Source organism: Elephas maximus, chromosome 3, assembly GCF_024166365.1.
Source record: "Elephas maximus indicus isolate mEleMax1 chromosome 3, mEleMax1 primary haplotype, whole genome shotgun sequence".
Lineage (NCBI taxonomy): Eukaryota > Metazoa > Chordata > Mammalia > Proboscidea > Elephantidae > Elephas > Elephas maximus.
In genome coordinates, this window is record NC_064821.1 from 17,801,112 (window position 1) to 17,826,148 (window position 25,037).

The following is a 25,037-nucleotide window of genomic DNA, read 5'->3' on the forward strand; positions in this document are numbered from 1 at the left end:
TTTTTGATGTGTTGAATTCTATTGACTAGAAGTTTTTTGAGGATTTTTGCATCTAAGTTCATGAGGGATATATTTCTGTAATTTTCTTTTTTTGTGGTGTCTTCACCTGGTTTTGGTATCAGGGATATGCTGACTGCATAGAATAAGTTTGGGAGTATTCCATCCTTTTCTATGCTCTGAAATACCTTTAGCAGAAATGGTGTGAACTCTTCTCTGAAAGTTTGGTAGAACTCTGCAGAGAAGCTGTCCAGCCTAGGGCTTTTTGTTGTTGTTGTTGGGAGTTTTTTGATTACCTTTTCAATCTCCTCTTTTGTTATGGGTTTATTTAGTTGTTCTACCTCTGTTTGTGTTAGCTTAGGTAGGTAGTGTGTTTCTAGAAATTCATTCATTTCTTCTAGGTTTTCAAATTTGTTAGAGTACAATTTTTTCTAGTAATCTGATATGATTCTTTTAATTTCAGTTGCGTCTGTTCTAATATCGCCATCTCATTTCTTATTTGTGTTATTTGCTTCCTCTCCTGTTTTTCTTTTGTCAGTTTGGCCAATGGTTTATCAATTTTGTTGGCTTTTTCACAAAAACAGCTTTTGGTCTTCTTAACTCTTTTGATTGTTTTTCTGTTTTCTATTTCATTTAATTCTGCTCTGATTTTTATTATTTCCTTTCTTCTAGTGCCTGAGGGTTTCTTTTTTTGTTCTTTTTCTATTTGTTCAAGTTGTAGGGATTATTCTTTGATTTTGACCCTCTCTTCTTTTTGTATATGTGCATTTATTGACATAAAGTGACCTCTGGGCACTGCTTTCACTGTGTCCCAAAGGATATCATAGGAAGTGTTTTCATTCTCATTGGATTCTATGAATTTCTTTATTCCATCCTTCATGTCTTCTATGACCCAGCCATTTTTGAGCAGGATATTATTCAGTTTCCAAGTATTTGATTTCTTTCCCCTGCTTTTTCTGTTATTGATTTCTACTTCTATGACTCCATGGTCAGAGAAGATACTTTGTAATATTTCAGTGTTTTGGATTCTGCTAAGGCTTGCTTTATGACTTAATACGTGGTCTATTCTAGAGAATGTTCTGTGCACACTAGAAAAGAAAGTATACTTGGCTGCTGTTGGGTGGAGTATTCTGTATATGTCTATGAGGTCAAGCTTTTTGTTGTGGCATTTATATCTTCCATGTCTCTAGTGAGCTTCTTTCTGGATGTCCTGTTCTTCACCAAAAGTGGTGTTTTGAAGTCTCCTTCTATAATTGTGGAGCTGTCTATCTCACTGTCCAATTCTGTTAGAGTCTGTTTTATGTATCTCGCAGTCCTGTCATTGGATGCATAAATATTTAATATGGTTATATCCTTCTGGCATATTGTCCCTTTAATCATTATTTAGTGTCCTTCCTTATCCTTTGTTGTGGATTTAACTTTGAATTCTATTTTGTCAGAAATTAATATTACCACCCCTGCTCTTTTTTGATTGTTGTTTGCTTGATACACTGATATATTCTTTTCCATCCTTTGAATTTTAGTTTGTCTGTGTCACTAAGTCTAAGGTGTGTCTCTTGTACTCAGCATATAGACAGATTTTTTTTTAATCCAGTCTGCCACTCTGTCTCTTTATTGGTGCATTTAGTCCATTTACATTCAGCATAATTATGGATAGGTATGAGTTTAGTGCTGTCATTTTGATGTCTTTTTTTGTGTGTTGTTGACAGTTTCTATTTTCCACTTATTTTTTTGTGCCGAGTAGTTTATCTTTATGTATTGTCTTTTCCTGTTATTCATTGTTCATTTTGTTTCTGCTGAATCTCTATTTTTTTCTTGCATTTTATTTTGATGAATGTGATAGTTAGTCACCTTTGTGGTTACCTTAATATTTACCCCTATTTTTTAAAGTTTAAACCTGACTTTTCTTTCCTTATATCGCCTTGTCTTCCTCTCCATGTGAAAGATCTATGACTACATTTCTTAGTCCCTCTTTATTGTTGTGTTGTTGTCCTCTTTTACACAATGACATCGCTGTTGCCTTGTTTTGAACATTGTCTTTAATCCTGATTTACTTCTGTCCCTTCCCTGTCGGGATGGACATCTGATTGCTCCGTCCAGTTTCCTAGTCTTGGGTTGATATCTGATATTATTTTCCAACCAAAGAAGTCCCTTTAGTATTTCTTGTAGTTTCGGTTTGGCTTTTACAAATTCCCTAAACTTCTGTTTATCTGGAAATGTCTTAATTTCACCTTCATACCTGAGAGACAGTTTTGCTGGGTATATGATTTTTGGCTGGCAGTTGTAAGTCATCCCATTGCTTTCTTGCCTGCGTGGTTTCTGCCGAGGAGTCCAATTTTATTCTTACGGACTCTCCTTTGTAGGTGACTTTTTGTTTATCTCTAGCTGCTCTTAAAGTTCTCTCTTTATCTTTGGTTTTGGCAAGTTTGGTTATAGTATGCCTTGGTGACCTTCTTTTGAGATCTGCCTTATGTGGTGTTCAATGAGCATCTTGGACAGAAATCTTTCATGATATTGGTGAAGCTTTCTGCCAAAAAATCTTCAACAATTCTCTCTGTTTTTTCTATTATCCCTTTCTGTTCTGGTACTGCAGTCACTCATAGGCTATGTCTCCTGATAGAGTCCCACATGATTCTTAGGGTTTCTTCGTTTTTTTTTTTTTTTTTTTTTAATTCTTTTATCTGATTTGCCCCCAAATATATTGGTGCCAAGTGCTTTATCTTCAGTCTCACCAATTCTGCCTTCCAGTTGCTCAGTTCTGCTCCTCCGTCTTTCTATTGAGTTGTCTCACTCTGTAATTTTATTGTTAACCTTCTGAATTTCTGATTGCTGTCTCTCTATGGACTCTTGCAGCTTATTAAATTTTTCATTATTTTCCTGAATAACCTTTTTAATTTCTTCAAGTGTTTTACCTGTGTGTTCCGTGGCTTGTTCTGCATATTACCTGATCTCCTTCCTGATCTCGTTCCCGATATCTTGAAGAGTTCTGTATATGAATCCTTTGTATTCTGCATCTGGTAATTCCAGGAAGGCACCCTTCATCCACAAAATCCCTTGATTTTTTGTTTTGAGAGCTTGTTGAAGCAATCATGGTCTGCCTCTTTATGTGATTTGGTATTGACTGTTGTCTCTGAGCCTTCTATAAGTTATTGTACTAGTTTCTTTTATGTTTGCTTAGTGTCTCCTAGCTTCTTGCTTTGTTTTGTTTTGTTGTGCCCAAATAAGTTGCTTGAGTGAGCTACCTTGATTGTTTTTGCCTTTGAAGCTCTAACGTCCTGTCACCAGATGGCTAGAGCTTTTATCAGGTGTATCAGTCTAGGAGTCCATGCACCCTTCTTGTATGGATTCAGCTCATGTGTCCAGGCAGCTGATCATCAAGTGTGTGGTACCGGCTCTGTCCTACAGTCTTACAGGGGAAGGGGTGGTTGGTGTATTTACCAGTATCTGGTTGAAGCAGGGGGACACTCTAAATAAGGCAGAGGGCTGACAACCATCCCCTGAGGGTCTGTGAGGAAAGTGCATCCCTGTTCCCTAAAGCACATATGTGGGTGGGTTCTGCAGAAGGACCACGGGCACCCAGTGCTTTTGGTTATAAGAACTGGGAGGTACCAATTATCTTTGGACCCCTGTCATGGGTGGCTGGATTTCCTGAGTGGAGCCACCTGTCCTTAAGCCCCTGATGTGGGTAGGTGAGGAGGCTGTTTAATAGGCAAAGTGGTGTCAAACATCAAACACCCACCTCTCCACGACAAAGCTGAAACAGTTGCAACCTGCCAACAAGGGTCTGTTCTCCTGAAATAGCCCCACACAAGTCTATGCAGGGTGGAAAGGTGTTCAAAGTCCATGGATCGTTTATGCTTGGACAGGAGCTGCTTCTGTCCTGAGTTCCCCAGGTTAGTGGAGCTGGCAGATTATCTTTTTTCCCAGTTGGGAATTTATTCCTTTTCCAAGGCTGAGAGAATGGCTCAGGTCACTCAGCAGAGCCTATCTCAGGCCCAGGGAAATCAACAGCCGCTGAAGGAGGCTTGGAGCCTGGGGGGATGGTAAAATATATGCAAGTACTTAGCTTTTGCTGAGAACACCATTATTCTCTGGTTGCGGACATGCAAGTAGGCTCTGAGGCTGGCTGTTTCTTCCTGAGGAAACTGCTGCTGGTACCCTACCACCAGCCTGGTGCTGTCACTCCTGGGAATGGTGTCTGTGGGTTCCCAGTAATTCAAGTCTTGCAACTCCTCCCGCTTCCGAACCATCTCTCCCTCCCCCTGCCACCCAGTCCACTTTCTAACTTTGCTTTTGATGTTCAGGGCTCCTAGCTTGTCAAAAATATAATTGTTTCACTTGCTTTTTCAGGTCTTTGTTGTCAGAGGATCACCAGAAGGTTCTGACTACTCCACCTTCTTGGCCCCCAACTCATGGACAGTTTTATTTATAAATAAGTTGTATTACAGAGAATGGGTCCATATTCAATAAAAATAAAGACCTCATTAGAAATACCATAAACATATACTTCCCAAAGAAGGGAAAATAAATGGAGTATAGGGTGTGAAAGAACTCTAAACCTCATAATAAATAGTATTATGTAATAATAATTTATTCCCTCTAAATTGCCATAAAAATGAACATGTGTTGGTGACGACATGAAGAAACATGGACTTCTAATGGGGGCTTAAACTAGCTCATTGACTTAGGAAAACTCTTTGAAATTACATGGAGAATAGGCTCAATGTTATAGCCAACAAGGCCATCCCAGTATAAAACTCTAGCTCATTTGCACCAGGAACGTGTACAAAAATACTCAACTTTATTCACAATAGCAAAATGTTAGTTACCAAAATTTTCATTTAGATCAGAGAGGGAACTATTTTTTTATATCATCCTACATAATGTCCCAATGCATCTGTTAATTTTGTCATACAGTGATGGCGGAAATCAACTGGTACTGGCCATTTTGAATCAGAAAATAATATGGTCTACCATGTCAGGAATGACAAATTGAAGAGGAATGGCATTGCATTCATCCTCAAAAAGAACATTTCAAGGTCTATGTTGAGGTGCAATTCTGGTAGTGATAGGATAATATCCATATGTCTACAAGGAATTCCAGTTAATATGACTATTATTAATTTTACCCATCAACCTCTAAGGCCAAACTTGGAGAAATTGAAGATTTTTACCAATTTCTGCCGTCTGAAATTGATCAAACATGCAATCAAGATGCATTGATAATTACTGCTAATGGACTGTGAAAATTGGAAACAAAAAAGAAAGATCCATAGTTGGAAAATATGATCTTTGTGGTAAAAGTGATGCCAGAGAAGGCGTGAAAGAATTTTGCAAGACCAATAACTTCTTCATTGCAAATACCTTTTTTCAACAACATAAATGGTGACTATTCACATGGACCTCATCTGATGGAATACACAGGAATCAAATCGTCTACGTCTGTAGAAAGGCACTATGGAAAAGCTCAATATCATCAGTCAGACCAACGTCAGGGGACTGAGAGCAGAATAGATCATCAATTACTCATATACAAGTTCAAGTTGAAGCTGAAGAAAATTAGAACAGGTCAGTGAGAGACAAATTATGATCTTGAGTATATGTCACCTGAAATTAGAGACCATCTCAAGAAAAGATTTGATCCCTTGAACACTAATGACTGAAGACCAGATGAGTTGTGGAATGACATCAAGAACATCATACATGAACAAAGCAAGAGGTCATTAAAAAGACAGGAAAAAAAGAAAAGACCAAAATAGATGACAGAAGACACTCTGAACTTACTCTCGAGCGTAGAATAGCTAAAATGAATGGAAGAAATGATGAAGTAAAAGAGCTGAACAGAAGATTTCAAAGGGTGACTCAAGAAGACAAAGTAAAGCATTATAAGGAAAAATGCAAAGACCTGGAGTTAGAAAACCGAAAGGGAAGAATACACTCTACTTTTCTCAAGCTGAAAGAAGTGAAGAAAAAATCCAACTCTTGACTTGCAATATTGAAGGATTCTATGGGTAAAATAGAAGCAACGATGGGAGACTATGTTTCACATACTTTGGACTTGTTATCAGGATAGATCAGTCCCTGCAGGAGGACATCATGCTTTGGAGAGGGTTAGTGAAAAAGACAAGATCCTCAACGAGATGGTTTTGAAATAGTGGCTGCAGCAATTCGCTCAAGCATAACAACAATTGTGAAGAAGGTGCAGAACTGGGCAGTGTTTTGTTCCATTGTACATAGGGTCGCTAAGAGTCAGAACTGACTTGACAGCACCTAACAACAACAATGATGGGGAAAATATTAAATAACGCAGGAAATGTCTAAAGAAGATGGAAGGAATACACAGAGTCGGTGTAACCAAAAAAAAAAAACAAATTGACATTCGAACATTTCAGGAGGAAGCGCATGATCAAGGACCAATGGTGCTGAAGGAAGAAGTCCAAGCTGCACTGAGGACGTTGGTGAAAAACCAGGTTCCAGAAATTGACGGAATACCAAGTAATGTTTCAACAAAGGGGTATAGTGCAAGAGGTGCTCACTCATCTAAGTCAAGAAATTTGGAAGACGGCTACCCTACCAATGGACTGGAAGTGATGCATGTTTGTGCCCTTTCCCAACAAGGATGATCCAACAGAATGTGGACATTATCAAACAATATCATTAATATAACACACAAGTAAAATTTTGCTGAAGTTCATTCAAATGCAGTTAGAGCAGTACATGGACAGGGTACTGCCAGAAATTCAAGCCAAATTCACAAGAGGATGTGGAACCAGGGATATCATTGCTGATGTCAGTTCAATCCTGGCCGAAAGCAGAGAATACCAGATAGATGTTTACCTGTGTTTTATTGACTATGTTAAGGCATTTGTCTATGTGGATCATAAATTATGGATAACATTGCGGAGAATGAGAATTCTGGAACACTTAATTGTGATCATGAGGAATCCGTACATGGATCAAGAGGCAGTCATTCAAACAGAACAAGGGAATACTGCATGGTTTAAAGTCAGGAAAGGTGTGTGTCAGGGTATCCTTTTATCATACCTATTCAATCTGTATGCTGAGCAAATAATCCCAGAAGCTGGGCTATATGAAGAAGAAGGGGGCATCAGGATCAGAGGAAGACTCATTAACAACCTGTGTTATGCAGATAGCACAACCTTGCTTGCTGAATGTGAAGAGGACTTGAAGCACTTACTGATGAAGGTTAAAGACTACAGCCTTCAATATGGATTACACCTCAACATAAAGAAAACAAAAATCCTCACAACTGGACCAATAAACAACATTATGATAAGTGCATAAAAGATTGAGGTTGTCAATGATTTCATTTTACTTGGATCCATAATTAACAGCCATGGAAGCAGCAGTCAAGAAATCAAAAGATGCATTGCATGGGGCAAATCGACTGCCAGAGACCTCTTTAAAGTGTTAAAAAGCAAAGATGTCACCTCGAGGACTAAGGTGCACCTGACTCAAGCCATGGTGTTCTCAACTGCCTCATATGCATACAAAAGCTGGACAATGAATATGGAAGACTGAAGAAATGACAGTTTTGAATTGTGGTGTTGGAGAAGAATATTGAATATACCATGGACTGCCAAAAGAACAACAACAAAAAATCTGTCTTGGAAGAAGCACAACCAGAGTGCTTCTTAGAAGCAACGATGGTGAGGCTTTCTCTCACATTCTTTGGACATTTTATCAGGAGGGACTGAACCCTGGAGAAGGGCATCATGCTTGATCAAGTAGAGGGCCACTGAAAAAGAGGAAGACCCTCAATGAGATGGATTAACACAGTGACCGTAACCGTGGGCTCAAGCCTAGCAACAATTGTGAGGATGGCGCAGGGCTGGGCAGTTTTTCATTCTGTTGTACATCGGGTTGCCATGAGTCAGAAACGACTTTACAGAACTTAAGAACAATGGGGTACAACAGTGATAAAAATATGCTATTGAATACTTTGAAAATGCCAGATTATAAGGTGGAAATGATCAATTTCGAAATTTCACAGAATCCAACCTAATAGAAAAACATCAAAGAAAATGATAAATACAGAATTTAGGATAGTAGTTATCACTAGATATAGGAAGGGTGATGTGATTAGCTGTTCTAATGGTATCTACGTGATGGTAATGCTTTCTTTCTTAACCTAGTGATGAGTATATGTGTTTTTACTAGATTGCTACACTGTAAGAACTACAGATACATTTTATATACTGCATTATATATAATGTTTTTTATTAAAATAAACAACAAATCTTACACCTTCTCAATAATTTCTGTATGTACAGTTCAGTGACATTGATTACATTTTTCAAGTTGTGCAACCATTCTCCGTATCCTTTTCCAGTTTATTCCACCACCTTTAACATAAACTTAACAGGCCGCAAGCAAAATTTTCCCCTTCCCCTTCATGCCTGGTATCAACTAATAATTCTTCCTTGTCTGTATATTTGCTTATTTCATATACATGAGATCATACAGTATTTGTCTTTTTACAACTGACTCATTCTGCTGAACATGATGTTTTCAAGATTCATCCATGTAATGGCATGCGTCAAAACTTCATTTCTCTTTATGGCTGAGTCAAAGTCCACTTTATGGGTATACCCCATTTGGTTTATCCATTCATCTGTTGATAGACATTTTGTTTTTTTCCACCTTTCGGCTATCGTGAAAAGTGCTGCAATGAACCTTGGTGTACAGTTTATATAGATATCATACCAAGTAAAGTTGAGGAAAGTCCTTTTATATTCTATATTATAAATACATTCTCCCATGTTCTTCTAATATTAGTGCCTCCCTTCTCAGACTTCAGAGTTCATAAGAATTTCCAGAAGTGTTTATTTAAGCATCTCATCCTTCAGGCATCTCCCCAGAGATTCAAAGTCAGTATTTTTTTGGATAATGTCCATGACCCTGCAGTATGAACAAGGGTCTCAGGTGATGCATGCCTGAAGGTGCTCTGTGGATGTCAATGGAGGAAGGTCTACACTAGAACATACCTTGAGTCAGGGTAGGGATTAGTCCTCCAGCTTGCTGAAAACAATCTCCCTCTTTCGCCCCAGTGATGACCAGAATAGAAGGCTCTCAAGAGCTTCTTGATTCTCCTGTGAGACCTTCATTATTCTCCTCCCACACCCTTAGAGATGATTCTCACTGATGGCCCCCCTTTTTGTGCGTGTGTGTTTGTGGAAAATGTGATCTCCCTAGCCCTGCCAACTTCCCTTTTCTCCCACCATATTCACAACTCCTTTTCAAAGTAAAGTTCTTCTTCAAAGAAAAACTGTTTTCTTCCCGAAGAAACATTAAAAGGTTTTCTTGAGAGACCTAAGACTACAGCCAACCCTCTAAGACATCAGCGATGTGTTATTATTCAACTATGTTTCTGTGTGTAGCTTCCACATGAGTAAGAACACAGCAAGATGTGATGACTAAGTAGAAAAGAAAAAATTCAGATGTATTCTTATCAATAAATCAGCGAGAAGGAATTGAAGCAAAAAAGTACAAGAGAAAGATTATCAAACTTTACAATGCCTACCCTACTCACTTGATTATGTTACTCAGATTTTGTTGTTGTTTCTGTTAGGTACCTTCGAGGTGGTTCTGACTCACAGCAACCCTCTGTTCAAGAGAACAAAACACTGCCCAGTCCTGAGCCATCCTCAAGATCATTGCTATGCTTGAGGCCATTGTTGCAGCCACTGTGTCAATCCATCTCATTAAGGGTCTTCCTCCCTTTCACTGGCCCTCTACTTTACCAACCATGATGTCCTTGCCAATAAGAGGTAGAAAGTATGTGAGATGAAGTCTCACCATCCTCAATTCTAAGGGACATTCTGGCTGTACTTCTTCCAAGACAGATTTGTTCCTTCTTTTGGCAGTCCATAGTATATTCAACATTCCTCGCCAACACCATAACTCAAAGGCATTAATTCTTCAGTCTTCCTTATTCAGAGTTCAGCTTTTGCATGTCTATGAGGTGATTGAAAACACTATGGCTTGGGTCAGGTCCACCTTAGTCCTTAAAGGGATATCTTTGCTTTTTAACAGTTTAAAGAGGTCCTTTGCAGCACATTTGCCCGATGCAAAATGTCTGTTGATTTCTTGACTGCTTGTGGATTCAAGTAAAATGAAATCCTTGACAACCTCAAACTTTTCTCCGTTTGTCATGATGTTGTTTATTGTTACATTTGTGAGGATTTTTGTTTTCTTTATGTTGAGGTGTAATCCATACTGAAGACCGTAGCCTTTGATCTCCCTCAGTAAGTGCTTCAAGTCCTTTTCACTTTAAAAAAACAAGGTTGTGTCACCCCTGCATATCGCAGGCTCTTAAAGAGACTTCCTCCAATCCTGATGCCCAGTTCTTCATATAGTCCAGCTTCCTGGATTATTTGCTGAGCATACAGATCGAATAATTATAATGAAAAGATATAACCCTCATGCCCACCTTTCCTGACTTTAAAGCTTGAAGTATCCCCTTGTAATGTTTGAATTACTGCCTCTTATACGTGTACAGGTTCCTCATCACCACAATTAAGTGTCCTGAAATTCCAATTCTTCACAATGTTATCAATAATGTGTGATGATCCACACAATAGAACGCCTTTGCCTAGTCCATAAAACACAGGTAAACCTCCTTAGGATATTCTCTGCTTTCAGCCAGGATCCATTTGACATCAGCAATGACATCCCCAGGTCTATGTCCTCTTCTGCATCCAGCCTGAATTTCCACAGGTTCCCTGTCAATATACTGGTGTAGCTGCTTTGGAATGATCTTCAGCAAAATTTTCCTTATGTGTGATATTAATGACATTGTTCGATAATTTCCGCATTCTGTGGGATCACCTTCCTTGGAAATAGGCATAAATATGGATCTCTTCCAGGCGGTTGGCCAGGTAGCTGTCCTCCAAATTTCTCGGTGTAGACGAGTGAGCACTTTCACCACTGCATCCATGTGTTGAAACATCTCAGCTGGTATTCCGTCAGTTCCTGGAGCCTTGATTTTCACCAGTACCTTCAGTGCTGCTTGAACTCTTCCTTCAGTATCATCGATTCTTGATTAAGAAATGGTGGTTATTCAGATTGGAGGAATAAAAGCTGCTGAGAATTATTACAATGAGGGTAAACAAATACAACCACTGGAGCAAGTGGTAAAAATATGTGAGAGCCAAATGATTAGAATACTTATGAATACAGACAAGACATGGACTACAATGACCATTTAAAGCTTTATTGAACTTTTACCATTGTGCCAGGCATTTTTGGTAGGTACTCCTTTTGGTCATAGGGGTTAACATCCCAGCAGGAATTATACTTCAAATCGTCAGTCTAAAGTTCTCATGGTAATCTTTTTTTTTTTTTCCCCACACCAGGAATTAGATTAAGTAGGGGCATGTGATTCTATTCTCGGTAATGAGATGGGAGGAAATGTCACTTGATGACTCCATGGAAAGGTGCGTTAATATAAGATCCAGGGAAGGACAGTAAGGATTCTCTCTCTAGGCGTCACGTGTGGATATGACACCTGCATTTGTTGTAGTAATCAGGAGACGACAAGGGGAAAAAGTTCTAGGATGAAGCCACTTATGGGAGACTAAATAAAGTGTTTCTGTCCTGTTCTTGTGCCTTCTCTACCTCTGAAGTCTGTTCCTTATAATGAAAAATAACTTTATGGTTTGAGCATATTAGAGTCAGAGTTTATATTTTCTTATTAGAACTGAAAGCTTCCACACTTAGGAAGCTCAAATATCTCAAAATTATCTCAAGCCAATTGAGATAACCTAATTAGGCATTTCTGTAGATGTAAGTATTGTGGATACTGATGCTGCTTTGAACAAATATGGCTTACCAGTGATATGTCTCAGTAATTACTAAATTGGGACATGAAAAAAGAGCTCTCTTGCCTCACAGGCAGGCTAAGTCTGGATTTCCAATCATATTTCTCTATTCATAGAATCAGGCTGAATCTAGTGTCTAGCTATGACCACAACTCTGTTTACATAATTTCCCTGCCCTATCCACTTTCTCCTGTTTTCCTTCTTTCCTAGACCACTGCCCCCAAAATCGTGTAATAAGAACACCTGCCTCAGGCTCTGCTTTTATGGCACCTGACCAAAAAAAAAAAAAAACTGAGCTTAGAGAGTTTCACAAACAGCACAGAGCTACATAAAGAGAAAAGCCAAGTTTCAACTTCAAGTTGAAACGTGTTGTTGTTGTTAGGTGCCATCGAGTCAGTTATGCACAACAAATAAAATACTGCCTGGTCCTGCACCACCATCACAATTATTGCTATGTTTGAGCCCACTGTTATAGCCACTGTGTAAATCCATCTCATTGAAGGTGTTCCTCTTTTTCACAGACCCTACTGGAAACCCTGGTGGCGTAGATGTTAAGTGCTATGGCTGCACTTCTTCCAAACAGATGTGTTCATTTCCTGGTAGTCCATGGCGTATTCAATATTCTTCACCATCACCACAATTCAAAGGCATCAATTCTTTTTCAGTCTTCCTTATTTATTGTCCAGCTTTGGCATGCATATGAGGTGATTGAAAATACTCTAGCTTGGATCAGGTATACCTTAGTCCTCAAAGTGACATCTTTGCTTTTTAACACTTTAAAGAAGTCTTTTACAGAAGAATTCCCCAATGCAATATGTCATTTGATTTCTTGACTGCTGCTTCCATAGGCGTTGATTGTGGGTCCAAGTAAAATGAAATTATTGACAACTTCAGTATTTTCTCACTCATCATGAATAAGTTGAAATGTACATAGCCATTATGTTATCTAATCATTTTAGAAGAACTTGCTCACGAAACAGTAAGACATCCTTGATCAGCAGTATTCTTTCCAATTTGACCCATCCTAGAGCCCAAAACAGGTGACACAATCACTAAAATGACAGTATTCTACTGATGAATGTCCTCAAGGGTCCCCTTATGTCTCTGTTCCTCAGGCTGTAGATAAAAGGATTCATCATTTGAGGGACCACACTGTACATCACTGAGGCTACTGCTATCTTCCTGGGAGAATGTGTAAACGCAGAACTGATGTACACGCCAAAGATTGTTCCATATAATAAGGACAACTGAAAGGTGAGACCCGCGGGTGGAAAAGGCTTTATATTTTGCGCCCACTGATGGCATTCTCAAAACAGAGGAGAAAATTCGAGTGTAAGAGAAAATGATTCCAGAGAGAGGAACACCACCCCATACAGTAGCCACAAAATACACTAGGATGTAATTGATGCGGGTATCAGAACAGGCGAGCTTGAGAATCTGAGCAAGTTCACAGAAGAAATGAGGGATTTCCAGGTCTATGCAGATGGACAAATGCAGCACCAACAGACTGTGAAGTAGGGCGTTCACAATGCTAGTTAGTAAGGAGAGTAGGGAGAGCAAGCCACAGCAGTGGAGGTTCATGATGATGGTGTACCTCAGTGGGTGGCAGATGGCCACATAGCGGTCAGAGGCCATTACTGCAAGGAGACAATTTTCCGAACCAGTAAATATCATTACAAAACAGGCCTGGGTCAGGCAGCATGCGTAAGTGATGATTTGATTCTGTGCTTGGATGTTCACCAGCATGTTCGGCATTGTGGTTGTGCTGAAACAGATATCAACGAAGGAGAGGTTGGAAAGAAAGAAGTACATGCGGTTGTGGAGGTGGGAGTCAGAGCTGACTGCCAGGACGATGAGTAGGTTTCCCAGGAGGGTGACCAGGTACATAGATAGAAACAAACTGAATAAGACAGGCTGCAGTTCTGGATCCTCTGTAAGTCCCAGAAGAAGAAATTCTGAAACATCTGTTTGGTTTCTAGGTTCCATATTGTTGGTGAATCTGATGGAAAAGATGGGATGACAGATAATCGAATGTGTGGCTCCTGGATGCCCAGCAAGAGCATCACCTGGGATCTTTTTAGAAATATAAGTTTTTCAAACTCACTCCGGACTGACTGATGATGAACTCTGGGATGACGATTAGCCATTTGTGTTTCAAAAAGTCTTCCATGTATTTTGATGTATGCTAAAGTTTGAAAACCACCCCTGGTACAGTGTTCAGCATATGGGGCCTCACAATGACATGTCCTATTGTGATTGTGTGTGTGTGTGTGTGTCATGGATTAAATCATATTCCCTAAAAAATGTGTGTATCAATTTGGCTGGGCCATAATTTCCAGCACTGTGTGATTTTCCTGTATATTGTAAATCCTGCCTCTATGATGGTAATGAAGGCGGATGGGTGGCAGTTGTGTCAGTGAGGTAGGACTCAATCTAAAGACTGGATTGTGTATTAAGGCAATTTCTTGAGATATAAAAGAGAGAAGCAAGCAGAGAGACAGGAGGACCTCATACCACCAAGAAAGCAGTGCTGGGAGCAGAGTGTGTCCTTTGGACTCAGGGTACCTGGGCAAAGAAGCTCCTAGTATGGGGGAATATTGATGAGAAGGCTGACAGAGAGAGAAAGGCTTCCCCTGGAGCGGACACCCTGAATTTGAACTTCTAGCCTACTTCACTGGGAAGAAATAAATTTCTCTTTGTCAAAGCCATCCACTTGTGGTATTTCTGTTATAGCAGCACTAGATGACGAAGACAGTGTGTGTGTCATGAACAATAGCACCTGACATCTTTTACTTCTGGTACAGTGCTCGGCGTATGGGGCCCTCACAATGGCATGTCCTGTTGTGATTGTATAAGTGTGTGTGTGTGTGTGTGTGTGTGTGTGTGTGTGTATGTCATGAACAATAGTACCAGGCATCTTTTACTCCTAGGACAGAAGTGGTGAACAGTGCAGTTGAGGAAAGACAAAATGAGAGAACATTCCTAGCATAATAAATGCTAACTTCAGGGAAGAATTTATATGGTGAAACTCCCACTGGGAATCTTGCACATGTAGAGAAGCAGAAGGAAGAAACACCCTAAATGAACATCAGTGATATCAATATTCATTTGGTGTGGATGAAATGATGAAATATATAGCAATGAAAAACAACAAATTAGGTCTAGATGAATCAACACACATAATCAAATCCTTGCAGAGAAAAAAAAATTGTATGACAAGAAGTCTACAGCATGAATTTTTTTTATTATTATTTTTTAAAATCTACTTGAATGTCACGGATTGAACTGTGTTGCCAAAAAATATACGTCAACTTGGTTAGGCCATGATTCCCAGTATTGCATGATTGTCTACCATATTGTCATCTGGTGTGATTTCCTTGTGTGTTATACATTCTATCACTATGATGTTAATGAAATGGATTAGTGGCAATTATATCAATGAGATCTACAGGATCAGATAACATTTTAAGCCAATCTCTTTTGAGCTATAAAAGAGAGAAGGAAGCAGAGAGACAATGGGACCTCATATCACCAAGAAAGCAGGACCAGGAGCAAAGCGCATCCTTTGGACCCAGGGTCCCTGAGTCTGAGATGCTCCTCCACCAGGGGAAGATTGATGACAAGGACCTTCCTCCAGAGCTGACAGAGAAAGAAAACCTTCCTGTGGAGCTGGTGCCCTGAATTTGGACTTGTATCCTACTAGACGGTGAAGGAATAAATTTCTCTTTGTTTAAGCCATTCACTTGTTGTATTTGTTATAGCAGCACTAGATGACTGAGACACCTAGTGAGTTTTTTTATTTTTTAGTGGATAATTCAAGCACAATGAAAAATAGAAAGAATAAGAATGAAGGGTTGGGAACCCACCAGTCCACTGGCAATTCCTACACGTCACCAACCATGCTTTAGATATTTTTATTGCCAACAAAATAATGCAGGAATATTTGAGGCTCCCCACATCATGTATTTTGCACAATATTGATTCTTTTCCTTCTCCAGGGCTAAACACTACATTAACTTGATTGAGCTTATTCCTCTGCACTTTTTACTACATGTAGTATAATTCTTCCATAGAATTGCACAGTTCGTATTTTTTAAAGCTTTATATAAACAGAATTGTACTGTATATGTCATTTTACATTTGGCTTTCTTGGTATGTTTTTTAATGAATGTTGATACCTTTAATTGCACTGCATTAATTTTGACTACAATAGAGTATTCCACTATATTATTACACCACAATATATTTCTTCATTCTCTCATTGACAGTTATTTTACTAATTGCCTTCTATCTGTCTACCCATCTACTGCCTTATGTATATACATATACATGTATAAATATATATGCTTGTCTGTGTGCATGTGTGTGTGTCTATGTTCGTGTGTGTGTGTGTATGTACATACATATACAGAGAGAGAGAAATATACATGTAGAATATAAAACCATGACTGGGGGATACCATCACATCCAAGATGCTGCTGATTCCGGGAGGAAAAAAGAGCAACAGAGAGGATTACAAAGCAGATGTTTTCTGTATATATATTTTGTTACTTAAAAAAAATACTTGAAGCTGCTACAGCAAAACATGAACAATATGAATTCTGGAAGGTGTAACAGGTGTTTTTGTTTGTTTGGTTGGTTGTTTCATTATACTGCCTGTAGTATTCTAATTTCAAATATTTGGTAGTTTTATAAAGAGAAAGAAATAACCTAGTGAGGCAGCCTGCTAAGTCTGCTTGGGTCTCTGCTTCTTTCCCCATGGCTCTCAGAGCCTGGCACCTGGGATAATACCAAAACTTTCCTAAAGATGGTATCTCAAGTACCAGGGATAGGAAGATAAAGTGAAGCTCAACAACTCTCCTCACCACCACCAGCACAAGAATACAATAAGGGAATTTTGTAATACTCAATGTTTGAGAAGGGGCAGGTTTCTGCACAGAAAGAATTTGATCCTTGCCATTGTAGAGACACAGTAAGAGACTAGCTGAGTAAGAGCTGCCTGATTTGGGTACAAAGACACAAGGAAACATTTCAGGAAGATGGGAGACATGTAGGAGTCCATGGGTGACTTGGCTCTAATCATTTCATGCATGTACTGTCTTCACACCTTCCCCTGGATGAAGCTACAGAGAAACACTTGTCCTCATTTCCAAACATTAACTAAGGGATTTAGGTCACCTGGCTGGCACCATGGAGGAATGATGCTTGACATCTGCCCTGGATGTTGGATGATGTAGCCAGAAGGTCAGTACTCAGGAAAGGCAGAGGTACCAAGGAAGGCACCAGGCTCCTGGGCATGAGAACCATCTCTGAACGGAGTCTCAGGTGCATTGCTTTTTGACTGGAGAAGGACTTTTGAGTAAAGTGGTCACAGGTAGACTACTTACAGCCTCTGTGTCTCTGGGGACTCAATATCCAAAGCTCCTCATTAACCAAACACTTTTATTATCATTCTATTCCCAAGGTAGTGTAAATCCTGAAAGACCAAGCCAATGCAAACCAAGTGAATGTACTGCTGACAAGTCAATTCCAACTCATAGCAACCCTGTAGGACAGAGTAGATTTGCCCCACAGGGTTTCCAAGGCTGTGATCTTTAAGGAAGCAGACTGCCACATCTTTCTCCTGTGTAGCAGCTGGTTGGTAGGAACACCAACTTTTCTGTTAACAGCTGAGCACTTAACCACTGAATCCTCAGGGCTCCCTGACCAAGAAAATGCTGTTCATGTTGTTAGGTGCCGTCAAGTCGGTTCCAACTCATACCGGCCCTATGCACAACAGAACAAAACACTGCCCGGTCCTGAGCCATCCTTACAATCGTTGCTTTGCTTGAGCTCACTGTTGCAGCCACTGTCTCAATCCAACTCATCGAGGGTCTTCCTCTTTTCCACTGACCCTGTACTCTGCCAAGCATGATGTCCTTCTCCAGGGACTGATCCCTCCTGACAACATGTCCAAAGTATGTAAGATGCAGTCTCCCCTTCCTTGCTTCTAAGGAGCATTCTGGTTGTACTTCTTCTAAGACAGATTTGTTTGTTCTTTTGGCAGTCCATGGTATGTTCAATATTCCTCGCCAACACCACAATTCAAAGGCATCAATTCTTTGGTCTCCTTAATCGTTGCCCAGCTTTCATATGCATAAGATGGAATTGAAAATACCATGGCTTGGATCAGGCGCACCTTAATCTTCAAGGTGACATCTTTGCTCTTCAACACTTTAAACAAGGTTGCCTGTCTGCATATCTCACTTTGTTGATGAGTCTTCCTCCAATTTTAACGCCCAGTTCTTCTTCTTATAGTCCACTTACTTGGATTATTTGCTCAGCATACAGATTGAATAAGTATGGTGAAAGGATGCAACCATGATACACAACTTTCCTGACTTTAAAGCACACATTATCCCCTTGTTCTGTTCGAATGACTGTCTCTTGATCCAATTAACCATTCCAGAATTTCCATTCTTCACAATCTTATCCATAATTTGTTATGATTCTCAGAGTCAAATGCCTTTGCATGGTGAATAAAATACAGGTAAACATCTTTCTGGTGTTTTCTGCTTTCAGCCAGGATTCATCTGACATCAGCCATGATATCCCTGCTTCCATGTCCTCTTTTGAATCTGGCTTGAATTTCTGGCAGTTCTATGTTGATACATTGCTACAACCACTTTGGAAGGATCTTTAGCAAAATATTACTGGAGTGTGATATTAACAATATTTTTCTATAATTTTTGCATTTTTTTGGATCGCCTTTCTTTGGAATAGGCATGAATATGGATCTCTTTCAGTCATTTGGCCAGGCAGCTGTCTTCCAAATTTCTTGACATAGACAAGGAAGTACTTCTAAAACTGTATCCATTTGACAGGCCCCCACATGTCTGTCAGTTTGTAGTACTGTGGGGCTTGCCTATTACTGTGATACTGGAAGCTAAGCCACTGGTATTCAAATACCAGCAGGCCACCCATGGTGGACAGGTTTCAGCTGAGCTCCTGGACTAAGACAGACTAGGAAGAAGGACTGAGCAGTTTCCTTCTGAAAAGAATTGCCTAGTGAAAACCTTTTGAATAGCAGCAGAACAATGTCTGATATAGTGCCAGCAGATGAGCCCCTCAAATTGGAAGGCTCTCAAAATACAACTGAGGAAAAGCTGTCTCTTCAAAGTAGAGATCACCTTAACAATCTGGATGGAGCCAAGCTTCTGGACCTTCATTTGCTGATGTGGCACAATTCAAAATGAGAACAACTACAAATATTCATTTATAATAAGAACATGGAATGTACGAACTATGAAACTAGGAAAACTGGAAATCATCAAAAATGAAATGGAACATATAAACTTAGATACTCTAGGCACTAGTGAGCTGAAATGGACTGGTATAGGCCATTTTGAATTGGATATTCATATGGTTTACTACGCCGGGAATGACGACTTGAAGAGGAATGGCATTGCATTCATTGTAAAAAAAAAAAAGAAAAAAAGAAAAAAGAAAAGAACATTTCAAGATCTATCCTGAAAGACAATGCTGTCAGTGATAGGATAATATCCACATATCTACAAGGAAGATCAGTTACTACGAAAATTATTCAAATTTACACACCAACCACTAAGGCCAAAGATGAAGAAACTGAAGATTTTACCAACTTCTGCAGTCTGAAATTGATCAAACATGCAATCAGGATGCATTGATAATTACTGGCGATTGGAATGCAAAAGTTGAAAACAAAGAAGAAGAATCAGTAGTTGGAAAATATGGCCTTGATGATAGAAACAATTTCAGAGATTGCATGATATAATTTTGCAAGACCAACGTCTTCACTGAAAATAACATTTTCAGCAGCATAAATGGTGAATATACATGTGGACCTCACCAGATGGAATACGCAGGAATCAAATTGACTGCACCTGTGGAAAGAGAAGATGTAAATACTCTATATCATTAGTCAGAATAAAGCCAGGGGCTGACTGCAGAATAGACCACCAATTACTCATATGCAAGCTGAAGGTGAAACTGAAGAAAATTAGAAAAAGACCATGAGAGCCAAAGTATGACTTGCATATACCCCACCTGAACTTGGAGACCACCTCAAGAATAGATTTGATGCATTGAACACTGGTGACCAAAGACCAGATGAGTTGTAGAATGGCATCAAGGACTTCATACACTAAGAAAGCAAAAAGTCATTGAAAAGACAGTAAAGAAAGAAAAGACCAAAATGGATATCAAAAGAGACTCTGAAACTTGATCTTGAATGTCGAGTATCTAAAGCAAAAGGATGAAATGGTGAAGTAGAAGAGCAGAACAGAAGACCTCAAAGGGCAGCTTGAGAAGACAAAGTAAAGTATTATAATGAATGACATGTGCAAGGACCTGGAGATAGAAAACCAAAAGAGAGGAATACACTTGGTGTTTCTCAAGCTGAAAGAACTGGAGAAAAAATTCAAGCCTCTAATTGCAATACTGGTGGTTTGTATGGGAAAAATATTAAATGATGCAGGAAGCATCAAAAGAAGATAGAAAGAATACACAGAGTCACTAACTGTCACCTAATTGGTAGGCTTTTAGCCATTTTAGGAGGTAGCATACAATCAAGAACTGATGGTATTGAAGGAAGAAGTCTGAGCTGCACTGAAGGCATTGGTGAAAAACAAGCTACCAGAAATTGATGGAACACCTTTTTTTTTTTTTTTTAATTGAGAGATAGCAAGTAGGAAGTTGGATATATAAGTCTGGCATTTGGGGAAGTGCTCCTTTCTAAGTACAAATTTAGGATTCATTTGTCTTGAGATGAATTTTAAATCGATGAGTCTGGATGCTGTTGCAAAGGATTGAATGTAGTTGGAGAGGAAGATGTCTGAGGACTGAAACAGGGGGCCCTCCAGTGTTTACAGATTGGAAAGATGAGAAGACACATCAAGGAGACTGAGAAATAGTAGCTAGTCAGGTAGGAATAAAGTCAAAATAATATACGGTGCTGAAAGCCAAGTGAAGAAAGTGTGCCAATATGTAATAATCAGAGACAATGTGGTTGAAAAGAGAAGGACAGAGAATTAACTGACCTGAACTGGGTTGGACTTGTTAAGGTAGAGAACATTGGCAGCTCTTCAAAAGGACTCTCTGTAAAGTGTTGGGGCAAAAGCCTGATTGCATAGACTTCAGGAGTAAACAGAGAGAGAAGAATTGGGGAGAGTGAGTGGAGACATCTGTTTTGAGGAGTTTTGCTATATGAAGAGGGCAGAGAAATGAGTCTACTGGTAGAGCACAATGAGGGGTTCAGGGAAGGTTATTTTTTCTTTCTTTTTTGTAAGATTTGAGGAATTCAAATATATTGCATGCTATTGAAAATGAACAAGTCAAAGGGAGAAACCTGATGATGCAAGACAGAGATGGGGGAATTACCAGAGTTACGTCCTAACACAGACAGGAGAGGTTGAATTCTATGCACAAGTGGAAGTGTTGGTCTTGGTTACATCCACCTGACTATAATTCTTTCAAGCAGAAACAGAAAGCAAGTAATCTTGGAAACATTAAACAAATAAAGTACTCAATGATATAATTTGTCACAAAACACAAACTGAGATACACAGTTTTACAGGCACATTCTTCAAAGCACTCGAGGGAGTTAATTTAAAGATTAAAGGAAGGTTTCAGAAAATGTTAGGGATCAGATATTATCTCCCTTTATAAGGCTAGCACGACCTTAGGGCCCAAACCAGACCAGGTTAGCACAAGAAAGAAAAATCCCAGGGTTTAAAAATTTTATACAAGAACAAGGAGAAACAACATGTACCTTGGTGGCAAATAAGAACAATGGGGACTATCTGCCTTACCAACTATCAAGATATATCATGGAACTATAATGACTAAAACAGGATGGTTCTAGTACTATATTGAAAGATAGAACTAATAGGATCTTCATCTATGTGAACACTTATCAAAGACAGAAGCATCAAACATTTTATTTATGACAACAGGGCATTGCAGAGAAAAGATGCAATCACTCAGGAAATAGTGCTGAGATCATTTTTTATCCATATGGAAAGCAAATGAAATTGGTTTCTCCATCACATCATATTCAAAGATAATTCCAATGCCTTTTAAACACAAAAGTAAAAGTGATTAAATGTTTACAAGACAATATAGGCAGACATTTTTATGAGATTGGAGGAGTTAATCACTTCTTAAATGAAAATACAACCTGCACAGTCCAAAAGGGAAAACACTGATCAATCCAAACAACTTAAAAATAAGCCACTAAAACAAGTCACTTGAGAATGAAAATTTCAAGTTTTTCTTTCAGGATAAGAAAGAGAACACAGCAGGACAAATAAACATCCAATGAAGTATTTCCAAATACGGCATTGCCTACAACACAAGTATCAATTGGTAATATATATTCAAACTAGTAAACTAGGATAATGGCTGAAGTAAGTGCTTCAAATATAGGAAACAGAAGGAATACAAAAGGAGAGAGTGCTACACTTGTAAATAAATTGTTCTGACTCACATTCATTAGGTAAATTCATTTAATTCTACATGGCAGGCATTGTTCTAAACATTTGTAATCATTGTAGCACTTAACCACACTTCACAATTTTCTAATCATTCATTTAGTCCTTCCAAGGTAATGAAATTTCTCTTGACAGTAACTATTTTTAGAAGGGGCATATGCCCCAATTCAGGCTGATGATATAGGATGTTCTCTTAATGATTCCTAGGAAAGATTATCTCTTGATTGTTACTCTTGCTGTTAGGGGTCATCAAGTCAATTCAGCAGAATGAAACACTGCCCAGTCCTGTCCAATTTTCACAATCATTGCTATGAGTTGGAGCCCATTGATGCAGCCACTGTCAGTCCGTCTCTTTCAGTGGTGACCTATTTCTCCCTGACCCTCTGTTTTACCAAGCATAATGTCCTCCAGGGACTGATCCCACCTAATAACATGTCCAAAGTACATGAGACGCAGTCTCTCCATCCTTGCTTCTAAGGAGCATTCTGGCTCTACTTCTTCCAAGACACATTTATTTGTTCTTCTGGCAGCCCATGGTATGTTCGAGGGTCTTTGTCAACACCATAATTCAAAGGCATCAATTCTTCCATCTTCCTCATTTATTGCCCAGCTTTCATATGCATATGAGCCAATTGAAAATACCTTGGCTTCGGTGAGGTTCATTTTAGTCTTCAAAGTGACATCTTTGCTTTTTAACATTTTAAAGAATTATTTGCAGCAGATTTGCCCAATGCAGTACAGCATTTGATTTCCAGACTGCTGCTTCCATGGGTGTTGATTGTGGATCCAAGTAAAATGAAAGTCTTGTAAGTTTAATATTTTTCTCCATTCATCATGAATTAACTAAAATGTACCTAGCTGTTGTTTTACCCAGTTGTTTTAGAAGAATATGCTGATTGAACAGTCAGACATCTTGGATCACCAGTTGCCTTAGTTATTAGTGCTGCTATAACAGAAATACCAAAAGTGGGTGGCTTCAACAAACAAAAGTTTATTTTCTCACAGTATAGTAGGCTAGAAGTCCAAATTCAGGGCATCGGCTGCAGAGTAAGCCTTTCTCTCTCCACAAGTTCTGGAGGAAGGTCCTTCTTGTCAATCTTCCCTTGGTCTAAGAGCTTCTCTGCTCAGGAACCCCAAATCCAAAGGACATCCTCTGCTCCCAGCACTGCTTTCCTGCTGGTATGAGGTAGCCCTGCCTCTCTGCCAGCTTCCCTCTTTTATATTTCAAAAGAGATTTGATCAAGACAAATCTAATATTGTAAATTGAGTCCTGCTTCATAAACACAACTTCCTCTAATCCCATCTCATCAACATCATAGACATAGATTTTACAACACATAGGAAAATCACATCAGATGACAAAATGGTGGGCAATCACACAATACTGGGAATCATGGCCTAACCAAATTCATACACATATTTTTAGGAGATAAAATTCAATCCATTTCAGCAGTATTCCTTCCACATTGACCCATCCTATCCCAAGCCCAAAACAGAAGACACAGTCACTAAAATGATGGTATCCTACTGATGATTTTCCTCAAGGCTCCTTTCATGTCCCTGTTCCTCAGGCTATAGATAAAAGGGTTCATCATTTGAGGGACCACACTGTACATCACTGAGGCTACTGCTGTCTTGCTGGAAGAGTGTGTAAATGCAGAACAGATGTACACACCAAAGCCTGCCTGAGAGATTAAGGAAACAACTGAGAGGTGAGACCCAGGAGTGGAAAATGCTTTATACTTTGCACCCACTGATGGCATTCTCAAAACAGAGGAGAAAATCCGAGTGTAAGAGCAAATGATTCCAGAGAGAGGAACAGTACCCCATACAGTAGCCACAAAATACACTAGGATGTAATTGATGATGGTATCAGAACAGGTGAGCTTGAGAATCTGAGCAAGTTCACAGGAGAAACGAGGGATTTCCAGGTCTGTGCAGAAGGACAGATGCAACACCATCAGACTGTGAAGTAGGGCATTCACAATGCTAGTTAGTAAGGGGAGTAGGGAGAGCAAGCCACAGAGGCAGGTGTTCAAGATAATGGTGTATCTCCGTGGGTGGCAGACGGTCACATAGAGGTCATAGCCCATTGCTGCAAGGAGAAAATTCTCCAAACCAGTAAAAACCAGGACAAAACAGACCTGGGTGAGGCACCCTATGTAAATGATGTTATGATTCTGTGCTTGGATGTTCACCAGCATGTTCGGGATCGTGGTTGTGCTGAAACAGATGTCAGTGAAGGAGAGACTGGAGAGAAAGAAGTACATGGGGGTGTGGAGGTGGGAGTCAGAGCTGACAGCCAGGATGATGAGTAAGTTCCCCAGGAGGGTGACCAGGTATATGGACAGAAATAGGCTAAAGAGGAGGGGCTGCGATCCTGGATCCTCTGTAATTCCCAGAAGAAGGAATTCTGAAACACCTGTTTGATTTCTGGGTTCCATATTATTGGTGAATCTGATGGAAAAGATGCGGTGACAGATAATCAAAAGTGTGGTTCCTTGACACCCAGCAAGATCATTACCTGAAATCCTGTTAGAAATGCAAGGTTTTGGGACCCACTCAAGACTTAGTGATGATAAACTCTGGGATGAGGACTAACGGTTTATGTTTTAACAAGACTTCCACGTGATTCTGATGTATGCTGAAGTTTGAAAACCACTACTTCAGAAAGAAATGTTCTTGTCTA

At 39.4% G+C, this 25,037-nt stretch overlaps 1 protein-coding gene and 1 pseudogene across 1 annotated transcript in view; both read right to left on the reverse strand.

Annotated features, from left to right (window-relative positions):
• The window catches only part of LOC126070942 (olfactory receptor 7G2-like), a 457,831-nt gene extending 443,902 nt beyond the window's left edge, over window positions 1-13,929 (reverse strand). The window contains exon 1 of the mRNA XM_049875267.1: window positions 13,907-13,929. The gene's annotated coding sequence lies outside the window, so the exon portion shown is untranslated. The remainder of the gene's footprint in view (window positions 1-13,906) is intronic.
• LOC126070954 (olfactory receptor 7G2-like) lies at window positions 12,893-24,441 on the reverse strand (annotated as a pseudogene).
• Window positions 24,442-25,037: the final 596 nt, after the last annotated feature.